Source organism: Ambystoma mexicanum, chromosome 2q, assembly GCF_040938575.1.
Source record: "Ambystoma mexicanum isolate Mex_15411 chromosome 2q, UKY_AmexF1_1, whole genome shotgun sequence".
NCBI lineage: Eukaryota > Metazoa > Chordata > Amphibia > Caudata > Ambystomatidae > Ambystoma > Ambystoma mexicanum.
In genome coordinates, this window is record NC_090924.1 from 1347140172 (window position 1) to 1347152482 (window position 12311).

Here is a 12311-nt window from a genome sequence, read left to right on the forward strand (position 1 = left end):
CTAGAGCCACTATTAACCTTTTCTTTATCTCCCTTATAATGTATGCCACCCCCCTCCTTTGCTTAGAGCGGAAAACAGTCTGAGGCAGCCCTGGGGGCATGCATTATAATGGAGATAAAGATGAGGTGAATTAGCCGCCAATTATCAAGACACAGCGAGTCAGCTGTCAGCCACTTGCTTACAAAGATGGATTCATTGCTACTCAGCAGGGAGCTGAGTCACTAAATGTAAAAGAACAATTATAAGAAGAATACCTGCAGTAAAAGTTAGCTGCATACATTTTTTTTTGTTTTACACATGTCAATGGGACTGCAACATCTCCCAGCTCTTATGCAAAATCATCTTCCCGTTGCAGGGCCTCAACTCCCTTCTAAGAAGCATCTCCTCAAACGGACATCCCGCCTTCAGCTCAGACACAAATATTCCACCTCTCTTCCTCACCTCCCATGCCGGACAGCATGAGCATATCTTTTTCCCCTTCTTTCCCTACTGTGCCTGATAAATGATAAAGTATTCTCTTCGGACCTTCTGTGGACCGAAGAAGAAGCGCAATGAAGACAAAGGAGATAACACAGCTTTGTGTGTGTTAGCCAAGCTTAGAAATGCGCATTCAAATGGACATATGCCTGCATGCCTCAAGAGGCTCTCTGTTGTTGAAGCTCGATCCCAGCACATTTCACAATCGCAGGGGTGGCTTGTGGCAAGTGGAAGGTGGTTGTTGGGGTGGGAGGCTTTGCGGCAGGAGGCGGGCATCGAGAGTGCGTGTGTGAGAGATTGATTTCATGTTTCATGGGGTTATTCTTGCTCCTATGGTTCAATCGCTGGGCCCATTGCTGCCAGCCAGACTTTGAAACGAGATTGGATTTGCATTCTACAACTTGGGCCTTCTGCCCTCTGTCGTCCCAGTCCATGTCTTTTTTATGCAGAAGGAAGACGGAGATAAAGAAAGACAAAGACATACAAGAGAGTGAGCGGGTGGCAGAGAGAAGAGAAGGAAGAGATAGAAAGATAGACAGAAACAGTAACATTGATAGAGAGGAAGAGGGGTGAGAGAGCAAGTGTAACGGAAATAGTAACAGGGAGAGCGACAAAGAGAGGATGAAGGGAAGAAATGGAAAGACAGAAAAAGAGGGACCAAAATGTTAACATAGGGACAGGGAGAAAGAAAGATGATAAGTGGACAGAAAGAGAGATGTAGTAACGGGGAGAGAAACAGAAAGAAAGACAGTGCCAGAAATAGTAACATTGGTAGAGAGGAAGAAGGAAGAGAAAGAAAGACAAAAAGAGAGATAGTGTGACAGAAATAGTAATAAGGAGGGAGAGAGAAAGAGAGGAAGAAGGGAAGAAATAGAAAGACAGAAAAAGAGAGACCGACCGAGAAACAAAGGGAGAGAGAAAGAAAGAGGAGACAGGGATCGAGAGAATGAAGGACAGAGAAATGATATCATAGGGAGAGAGATGAATATGGGTGAGAAATAGACAGAGTGACATCTGTTGCAGGTTACTCCCTGGGCTGAACAACACTGACTCTTGGCTATGTGATCACTGCCTCCACATGCAAAGCAGAGAGTCTTATTCTTGAGCCACTGAGGTCTGCCATCGGCAGTAGCATGTGGACCACCCGCTCTGCCCGTTGGCCTCTGAGATCTGAGCGTTCTGTTGTTTACGTTTTATCGACTATGTACCCTAATGTATCAATGTACAAACGTGTAAACACATTTCCCAGCTGTACCCACCCTGTAACGAAGCTCCCTGCAAGCAACAGCGCCTCGATGCCCATGGGCTGTTTGAATGCTATACAAATGTAATAAATAAAATAATAAAATAAAATACGTTATTGACTTCATCTTTGGGAGTATTCTCTAATGTCTGGGAGTACGCAGCAGATTGTTCTGACATTTTGGCCATTGCTTTTGCTTGTACACTCTAGCAAATGATGTCAGGGGTTAGATGGAAAAGTTGTGGATCTGGCGAGGCCTTGTCTTCAATGTCAGGAAAATTACCTGCTTTTGTAAATGCATGCTCAACTTTTGTGAGCCATAGAACTGGCCAAATTGATGAGGAGCTTCGTGGCTTTCGCTTTGTTAGGACCCATTATGAGTAGAGAAGGGCAGAATAAGTTCATACTGGTTCTACTGAACATGATCCCCAATTGGGTTGAGACTAAGGTGGGTTTTGAGTCTGACATGAGACTGGTCTGGTTAACATTTTACCGACAGAATCAGATCAGAATCTTTAATGATATGATTGTTTATTTATATAGCGCCTATACACAAAGTGTTTCAAAGCGCTTCACGGCGAGGGAGGGAACAAGGGACAATATAATGACATTCTTACAGGCCATGAACAACAAGAATGTGAAATTAACTATCGTTGTAGGCCTGACGACATTTCAGATAGTGCAAGAGCTAAAACACAGATAGGAAGGAAATGGGAAACAGACAGGCCACTACCGTGCTCGGTCTGATGACATTTCTGGTAGAGCCAGAGATTAACAAGAGGTGAGAGAGGGGGGAGGAGGAGAAGGAAGGGAGAGGGACAAAACAAGTGACTATGATACTAAGCCTGACGACATTTCAGATAGTGCTGGAGGGGGGGGGCAACTAAAGAGAGGGGGGAAAGCAAACATGTTGCAGCTAACATAACACAATCCATCTTTTTTTTTTTATAATACAGAGAGCTCTTTTGACTCCCTATCGTATTTCTAGATTTGCTTCTCTACAATCTGAGACCTGTTGGTCATGAAATTACAATGGAACCTCCTTTAAACATATATATATATATGTATATATATATACACACTCTGTTAAACTGTCTTTACTCTCAGTTGAATTCCAATAGACAGGTTTTGCCATATGTGTGCCCTGGTCTTGTTCCTCAACTCATGTGGGACCTTCTTTCTTTAAACTGCATCATGATTTTTGCCATGGATGTTACCAATGAATTCATGGCTACAATCATGAGCTTGCTAAAGGTCATAGTTTAGGATTGTATGCATTTAGGGTAAGAAAATAAGTTCAACGTGATAGAGCAACTAATGTGGTGAGCATCTTCCTAAGGTTCAAATCTGGCTAGAGCAAAAAGGACACATTTAGCAAAGCAATGAGGTAAGCAGAAGGATTTGCATTCATAACTTAAACATTCATGCATGTTACAATAGGAAAATAAAACAAACGTATAAATGCAATACTTTGGTCAGAGAATTCAGTTTTCGGGAGCAATGTTGAATGGTAATTAAATGGCAAAATTTTTATTTAATCTATTGTGCCCTTTTTTCCATGCAGCATCCTCTGTTTTTGCTTATTAGCAGACCCAATCCAAGATGGGCGCCTCTTCTATGAGTGTTAGGGTGGCCATTTTAGAGAGTGGCATCGGGTGTGAGAGCACTGTTTCTTCACACCTTGATGGACCATCTTGGATTGGCATTCCTTCACATTGTCCCAGCAAACCTTCAAGAGGTGTTGCCGCTCTTTGTTATTTGTGTTCCAAATACAAGGCTCTCCTTTCCCCGCTCTCGGGCTTGCACGGGTTGTTCACCCAAGTTCGCGAAGGTTGCTGGTGGCAGAATGCATCCCGTGTTACTGTCCTGCATTGCAATGTAATGGCTTCCAAAGACACACGGGTCTCCGGCATACATCCGTAGATTCCTGTTGTAAACAATGTTCTCAGCAATAAGTTCTTTTGGAATTGAAACATCAATTCTCCTACTGCTGAGTTCATACTGCATATAATTTTGTTTGGTTGTATTCACATTTTATTAGAGTATATACAATACAACAGAACAAACAAGCCAAAAAAACAAAACACGATATATGATATATGATTGTTAGGTCCAGAAACCTACCCCAAAAGCTGTCGTAAAGATTAACCTTTTTCTGTTTACGCAGAACGACTTGTTCAAGCAGTGACATTCTAACGAGGTCCTCCACCCAGTCCAACCATGTGGGGAAGGTGTCATTCTTCCAATCTCGCAATAATGATTTTTTTTGTAGATAATGAGGCCCTAAAAAAAAAATCTTTGTCGATATGTCAGCAAGAGGCTATCCTCCCCCAGAATTATTGTCACAAAATCAAAATCCAGGTGGGAAAGCAATATCTTGCTCATCATATCAGTGGCTCTGAGCCAGAATGGTCTTACTTTACTACATTCCCAAATCATGTGCTCGAAGGAACCAGATCTGTGACCACAACCGCAACACTGCACATAGTTAGAACCTTTGTGATCCCGATAAATGTTCGGCTCACCTGGATATTTGTAAGGAGTCTCAAGTCTGATGGGAAAGGAGCTTTCCTGGGCCCATGAGGGGGGTCAACTGTAGCATGGATCTCGTCAGTTATTGGGATTCACCATTCGCTAGTCTACCATCAGGCTTTGATATCAGTCTGAATAATTTGCTATTGACACTAGCTTAGTACATCTCTCTCCTCTTAAAGTCTACCGCATGGCCTTGATACTAATTAACATTCAGGGAACTCTTCCTCTGTTTTATTGACTCCTCAGGCCAACCATGGTCAGACGGTCAGGGGTAGCCCGACATTTAAAGAGGGGGCCATGGATTCAGGGATTGTCACGAATTGGGAACCTGGGAGATCCTCTGTATACCACCACACAGGGTTTGCATCATTGAGTGAATGGTGGCACAAAGCCCCCAAGGTGCTATTAGAAGACAAGAGGAACAAGAAAAAGATGGAGGAGTAAAAGAGTAGAATGTGGTGAATCATTCAGTAGGAAAGGTGGTGGGAGGTACAAAAGGAGATAGAGGAGGTAAAGGCCATTGAGGAAGAAAGGGACATTAATGTGAATGAGGATTTGTGTAAGGAGAAAACCAGCTGGTTGAGAGACCAATTTCTGGAACTTGGTAGAGGAGTATCACCCAAGATGGTCTCCTACTGCGGACCAAGGGGTTAGACCTGAGAATCTAACGCAACTCTGCAAAAGCTAATACAGTGTCTGCCCCATGGCTCATCTTGACAAGCATGAGGTGGACTTGCCAGTGTTTCATGAAGAGGTGCCATGAAAGCCAAGCAAAAGATTAACACAGCCAAGATACCTCAGTCAAACATAATCCCTTAGTTTTCTGTTTTTGCAATAAAGACATTTGGCCTTTGAGGTGGGTGTTGATCGCTTGGTGTGTAACAGGTAGGACTGTCAATTTACACTCACCTGCCTCTTTCCATGGATCTGGTGTAGTTCATGGTGGGTTTGTAAGCAGAATTCCTAAATCCCATTACAGAATTTACTAGTGGAACTGATTTCTTGTTCAGCACATTAGACATGAAATATCTGGTCATGGTAATCTGCACACTTTTTCTTAATCGGGGACACAAAAGATTGTGGGTTCCTTCAACACTTTCCAGACTAGTCTTGAGGGTTTATAGTTATTTGGTCGAAAACAAAAATGTCGAAAGTCAAAATGTAAAAAATAAATGTTGAAAAAAAATGTCGAATTTCTTTTTCAATACGTTTTTTTTTTTAAATGGGGGGTTCCCCCCCAATCCCCTTTTTTCCGATTTTATTTTTTATTTTACCCCTATTTTACAGATAAATAAAATATAATACATTCGACTTTTTTTACGATATTTTTTTTTCTACATTTTTGTCATTCGACTTTTTTTCGACATTTTGTCTGACCACCAGTCTTGAGATCTTCTGAGACCAAATAAGTTTGCAGCTTTAGATACTAATATGCTTATTGTGCAGAATACATAGCACAACATAAAGTGAAGTGGTATTTAAATGACATTATACATCCAAACTATGACTCCTCTGTGCCCTTCCGTCTGTATGCATGTAAACTGCATGTTAAGTATAGCAGATCCCTCAACAGTAGATAGTTGCCCTAGGTGTTCATACACTGTTCATTCCTGCTACGCTCCTCTTCTAGCACTGCGCTCCATAGCATACCGGTCAGTCCAGTGAAAATAATCCGGTCCAGCGGTCCTTTTATCATCTATAATCCACTCCTTGCCTCTTCTCCGTCTTCTTTTTGGCTTCCAACGTCTCCAAACTAGACTTCTCTGCTTTCCGTAGAGTACTCAAACTACAATTTCTACTGCATGCATTGCACTGCTCCTCTCCCTAGTCTTTTCAGACTACGATCTGCTGACGGGTCATGCATGCTACAATGCTCCAATGCCCCAATGCTCCTACATGTGGCTGGAGGTGCTATACAAATATAGGATGTCATACCTTCATGTACTTCAGTGAGGAATAAAACAAAAAGTGTCTAAACTTAAAGACACTCCCGTCCCCTGCACACCTTACAAGCTGAAATAAATCAGTCAAATTTCATAACATTTGCACTTTTATATATAGAAAGAATTGTCAATTTAGAAGATAGGTAACAAAATATCTTCATAAAAGTACAGAAAAAAGGTATCAACTGACTTCCAATATGGCCAGCATGAAAAACAAATCAAACCAGACAAAAAAATAAGCTCCCAATTCTGAACTGCAGCTTCAAGCTCTATGCGTTTCGGGGACTATCCCCTTCTTCAGGAGCAAAAATATCTCACAGTGGGAATGTTGTCAAAGAAAATAGAGTCTCTGTCTGTGCATCTGTCTGTGCACGACGTACACAGAACCAGGATCCCTGCGAATACTCCTGCCGTCCTCAACAAGTGAAATGTGATTGCCGAACTCTAAGGCAAATCAATAGCCAATCCAATCCAAATTCAGGACTTCCAGTACCCCGCATCCAATGTAAAGCATCCTGCTGATTATAGAAATGTATAATGCAATTCCAGAAGCGCACCTCTTCACCTCAGATTCAACGGCTCCTCTCCAATTCACACGTAACAGATCCCCTTGGGGATACCCCTTGACAACATTCCCACTGTGAGATATTTTTGCTCCTGAAGAAGGGGATAGTCCCCGAAACGCGTAGAGCTTGAAGCTGCAGTTCAAAATTGGGAGCTTATTGTTTTGTCTGGTTTGATTTGTTTTTCATGCTGGCCATATTGGAAGTCAGTTGATACCTTTTTTCTGTACTTTTATGAAGATATTTTGTTACCTATCTTCTAAATTGACAATTCTTTCTATATATAAAAGTGCAAATGTTATGAAATTTGACTGATTTATTTCAGCTTGTAAGGTGTGCAGGGGACGGGAGTGTCTTTAAGTTTAGACACTTTTTGTTTTATGTTTAACACATGCTCCAGTGTCAGGGCGTGTATTCCTCCCCAGCACCCAGAATTGTAATAAAAGTTCTCTAAATAGTTATTTAGTTTTTGAGTAATTAGGTGTGCTCTGATAGATACTTCTTTTTGTACTTCAGTGAGGAATTACAAGCTAGTATGCCTATAACTATAATATGTGCCTTTATTATGCCTTTTATGATTCAGGAATGTGGATCCCCCTGTTAGGGAAGGCTGCTCCCCCACACATAACCTCACAAAGATGTTTTGACCACATTTCTTAGGAAGCCATTGATTCATTGAAATTAATTTTAAAACCTAAGCCATCCACGCATCACATGCTTACGGACTCCTCAGGTCCCTATGTACTCAAATAGTACATAGGTACCCTTTTGATCATTAAATTGTTCATCAACTGGAAAAAAAGAGGAGTGAGTGAGGCTCTGCCATGATTTCTAACAGCTGGAACCTGATCAAAAGCCTCCAATACCTGAGCAAAATGCCGGTGAAAGAGCAAAGCCCTGTCAGAGGTTTGATAATTTAGAAATCCAACACATTTCAATTTAGCAGACGGGAGCACATATTTTCCCATGATCAGTGTAATATTTTTGGATTGAAGCTAATTTTCTTCACAAACCAATTTAGCAAAGGGCCGGCTGCGTTCCCTCCAACAAGAAAGCAAAGTATAAAGGGTTTCTCTCAAGCATAACGACCACCTGTCTGACAGTATAAAACATCTCCATTGGTCAGGGTCAATTATTATTGGTTGAACAGGATCTAACGGATGAGCAGCTTGTCAGTAGATACAATCTCTAACTCTGCTACCCTTTTACTCCAGTGACAGGCAGCTGAATGTCCCTGCATGTCCCCCTCTCTGACTGGCTTGGTTAGGTTCTCCTGACATGTTAGCACTCAACTTGTCTCTTCTCTCTAGCCACAAATTCATGGCATGTTGCAGACTCCGTTACAGCCACTGAATATAATCTCCCCATGTGTGCCAACAAATGTAAGACTTTTTCTCTGCAACTACTAGCTAATACTTGGTCTGGCCACAAAAGGGTCGCACAGTCCATCACAACCAGCTGAATATGAGTACCTCCATCTTACCAAGAAATATAAGACTTTTTCTCTGTATCTATTTTGGATGACAACTCAGTGACAATGCCTCAAGGTGGAGATATGAGCGGTGCCAAAGATAGTCTCTCCTATCACCATTTCTCGACCCTTGCATTTACCCAGAGTTGTTGTGACCTCCAGATGGCCTTGCGAATGCTAAAGCAGCGGTCTCTAGTGTTGACACCAGTGTTGATTTCCCCAGTACAGTCAACAGTGAAACACCTTCTGGATATGGAAGGCCCCAACTGGAAATTGCATCCGATATAGGGGCTTGCAGTATTCAGGTGGTTCCTTTTGGAGTGAGAAGCCTCTTGGGGATATTTTGTGGGAGTTGTGAGAGGGGTTCTTCCTGCAGGTGGCAAACAGTACCGTATATTTCACAACCAAGTCATAGCCTTGCTAACCAGTTGTGAAATTCAATGGGGGCCTGGGGGCCTGGCGGCCTGGAGCTGTCAGCTACATCAGGCCCCAGAGGGATTCTGGTGCTGAGGCATTGCACGCTCCAACAAACACTCCTCCCAAAGGTGGAATACTGCAGAAACGGAAGGTTACTGTGTTTCTGTTGATGTGGACCTTGGTGATGAAGGACTGACTGGCAGTCCCTGTGATGGCTGACCAGACGAAGAAATGCAAGGAGGACACATGTTTTGACCCACGCACCAAGCCAAGAAAAGGGGGCAAGACTGTGTGTGAACCATTGCCTTGTGATGCATATTTATCAAAAGGCTTTGGAGAGGTACTGGCAGTGATAGCAGCCTTTCAGTATGTGGTGTAAAAGATGGAGTAGATGGTCTGTATATGAGGTCCCGAGTGAGGCCTGTACTCCAACCACCCATTTTGAAGTACCAGGAACGTTCACACCGAGATATGTGATGTATGATGAGCAAATAAACCAGCAGAGAGCCGCAGTAGGGCTCTGCCCAGTGCCTATCAAAAGAATAATACCTATTGAAGTACCAATAACCAGATAACCATGGACAGTAAGGTATCCATTGAGAAAACCCTACCAGCAAATGAAACGAAATGAAGATTGCTTAAACACTGTCCCGGAAGAAACTCAAAAGGCCTTAATTGAAGACGAATGATGATGACACGAGGGCCCGGACAGACTCACAGATGAAAGAAACGACAACCAAAAGATGACACACAGAGACGAAAAGCCATGAATAAGGATGTTGTGAACTTAGAAGGAGGGACGATGTTGAAATATAAAGAAACTTAAGCCGTAAACAGGATGAAGATATTCAACCAGCTAACGCCTGTACATATGCTTGAAACTGCAAGAAGCTTAGAAAACAGTGCGGCTTGCTATGCTTAGTAGAAGATAGACCACGGCAAGCGCCACTTATACATATCTACCTCAACGAAGCACATTATACAAGTGCAAGTCCACTTTACACAAAAGCAGAATTAATTCAGGTTACTAGGGGTCAAACAGGACAGGATTCGTATTCCAGCTAAAGCGAGAAGAGATGGCTGAATCGAAACTCAGCAAGAGCAACTCGTGCCTGGGAAGCCAAGGTCAGACCAAGAGAAGGAGGGAACAGTAGCTTTGCGGAATCGAAACCTAAGAACAGAACAGCCTATCTCAGGAAGGCCAAGATAAGGAGGCCCAGGCAGGTGGCAAGCCGAACAAGAATTAAATGCGCAAATAGAAGGAAAACTGGGCAGATTCACGGTGTGAGCAGCACATGACCATCCAAGCAGAAAGAGGCACGGGTTCACACCTACACCTGGCTGTCACCCAGACAGAGAAATCATAACATTTTCTGACAAGAAGATACAGTTTCGAGGCCAACTGTAGCCAACTATTTGACACATATCCACTAAAATAATGATTGATTGCAGGGAGGTCTTTGGGCATCCTGCACCTAGTTGACCATTCTGCGTGCTGCTAAATAAAGTGGAGATTTATGCATGGGGTTGAAGCCAACCCAATCACAATGGACCAAATAATCTAGGGTCCTATAGATAGTAGAACCAATGAGACGTCATACTTTTAGTGATGTCTACATGAGTAATATTAGAAGGAAGGGGGTAGACGCCCACCTGATAGTGTTTATCCAATCCCCTCACTCCGTTACCATATACAGATATAGTACCTATAGTAAAGTTACCTTTTCCTAATCAATAGAATTGCATGTTAACCTTTGAGTGTTACAACGTCAACGATGATGAGTTTTGGGTATAAATGTTATTTTTTGTATGAAGTTCTTGGGAGTTGAAGCGAGACGGACTATCGCATCACTGTTGATTTCCATGATTCCCATTTTTTGTATTTGTCATTAAACAGACTCCTCTTTGCCAAACCATTGAGTTGTCATTATTGATAGGTGTTGGAGTAACATACCTACACCCCCATCCATCTCAAAGGTGCAGCTATCTCTTCTTGAAGTACTGCAGAGCAAACCCTGACTCTACGGGCCGGCCGGGGGTCTCCCCAGTACACTTGGTAGCAGAAGATGGTTGGTGACTATCGATTATTGATTAAAATAAGACACCTATTGACCGTCGACATAAAGTAACTCTAGGTCTTCGGCAATATCGCGAGTCCTTTGCCATTCGGCTGAGTAGACCGTGAAGCTCCCCGTAGATAATGGTAGTGTAAAAGAAGTCTGCAGTAAGGGCCTGAAGGGACCCGTTTTCCAACATATCCCTTCCGATTCCTACAGGCAGCTGAGCGAGCGAAAAGCTGAAGAAGGCGGTAACAAAGGCAGAGATCCTGAGGGTCCAGAGAGGAACCATGAGAACGGTGAGTGAAGAAAAAATTGAGTGCTTTGGCAAACAGTGTATGCCTTAGAAAAAGTAAAGGGAAAAGGTAACGGAGGGAGGAGGAAAAAACAAAATAGTCCGAAGTAGAGAAGACTGTATATATATAAGGGGATAATCACTAGATAATAATAAAATAAATAAAGGTTACCGGGTTGGACACCCGAGAAAAGAGAGGTTACCAGGGCAGACACCTGAGAAGTGAGAGGATTCACCTTATTCCTGCACTTTAATATAGCGGCCATAGTCTATGGACCCAGACTATGGAATAAGCTCCCGGAACATATCAGAGAGGCCAAGACACTTATGATATTTCATAAGGCCCTAAAAACCCATCTGTTCTGTTCTGTTCAAACTTCCCACGGGAAATAGTGACAGGGGCAATTTACTTACTATTCTGGAGAAAGACCTTCCAATATCCACAGTTCCCATCTGTGCCTAAACACGATTTAGTTTGTCTGGTGCGCGATACAAATGACTTAAAAGAATAAAAAAAAAAGAAACGTATACCCAAAGTCCCAAATAATGGGGAATGAATAGGCTACCACAATGTTTAAAGACGTCGTGCAAGGAGTACGTTTACACTCCGTGAAAGGGTAATGATTAGAGGCAGAGATATTTGTGTCCAGCTGGTGTCCGTCTAGTCTGTTAAGCGTCTGTCTTACATGTTTTTTGTCGTGACGTCATATGTATTGAACATTTTCTTGAGGAAGATGAGTCATAATTTCATGCGATTTGATAGCTGAGACAGAATTGCACATGAATTGATGTTTTTGAACAAATTGGAAGTATAAACATTTCGTAACATTTTTTTGGGTTGGAGCTTGCGATATTTGGCGCTCGCTCATATTATTGGTAGTATTGAATTTGCATGAAAGCATTGACAATGTTGTACGAGAGGAAAGGAAACAGATTTAAGCATGGAAGACATTATTCCATTAGAACACTTATGCAAGCAATTGCCAAAACACGCACCCAAGTTAAAGAAATACAGTACCGAGTGGGTTAAAGGCACCGCCCACAAGATGTTTATGCCGTGGCCACAAAATGGGTCTTTATCCAAAGCCATTTTACAGCATATGACGACATATTTGCATGCCACATATACAGGCAAGAAGTTAGAAAAATGCCTTTCTGTTCTCGAGCTGTGGAAAATGTACGAACAGGTAAAGGAGGAAAAGCCGCCAACAGATTGGATACTGAATGTATGCACAGAGGGAGGTGAGACAACTACCGCGCCATCTGCCCCACCCGAAGCGAAAATCGAAGAGAGTAAGAACGAGGGATTA

General features: G+C 42.5%; 1 protein-coding gene across 3 annotated transcripts in view; it reads right to left on the minus strand.

Annotated features, from left to right (window-relative positions):
* The window catches only part of OSBPL10 (oxysterol binding protein like 10), a 2898140-nt gene that overhangs the window by 2146644 nt on the left and 739185 nt on the right, over nucleotides 1-12311 (minus strand). Inside the window, exon 1 of one of the 3 annotated variants that reach the window (XM_069648806.1) lies at nucleotides 3845-3944. The exons of the other annotated variants lie outside the window; for them this stretch is intronic. The gene's annotated coding sequence lies outside the window, so the exon portion shown is untranslated. Of the gene's footprint in view, nucleotides 1-3844; nucleotides 3945-12311 lie in introns of those variants that run through there. 3 annotated transcript variants of the gene reach the window in all.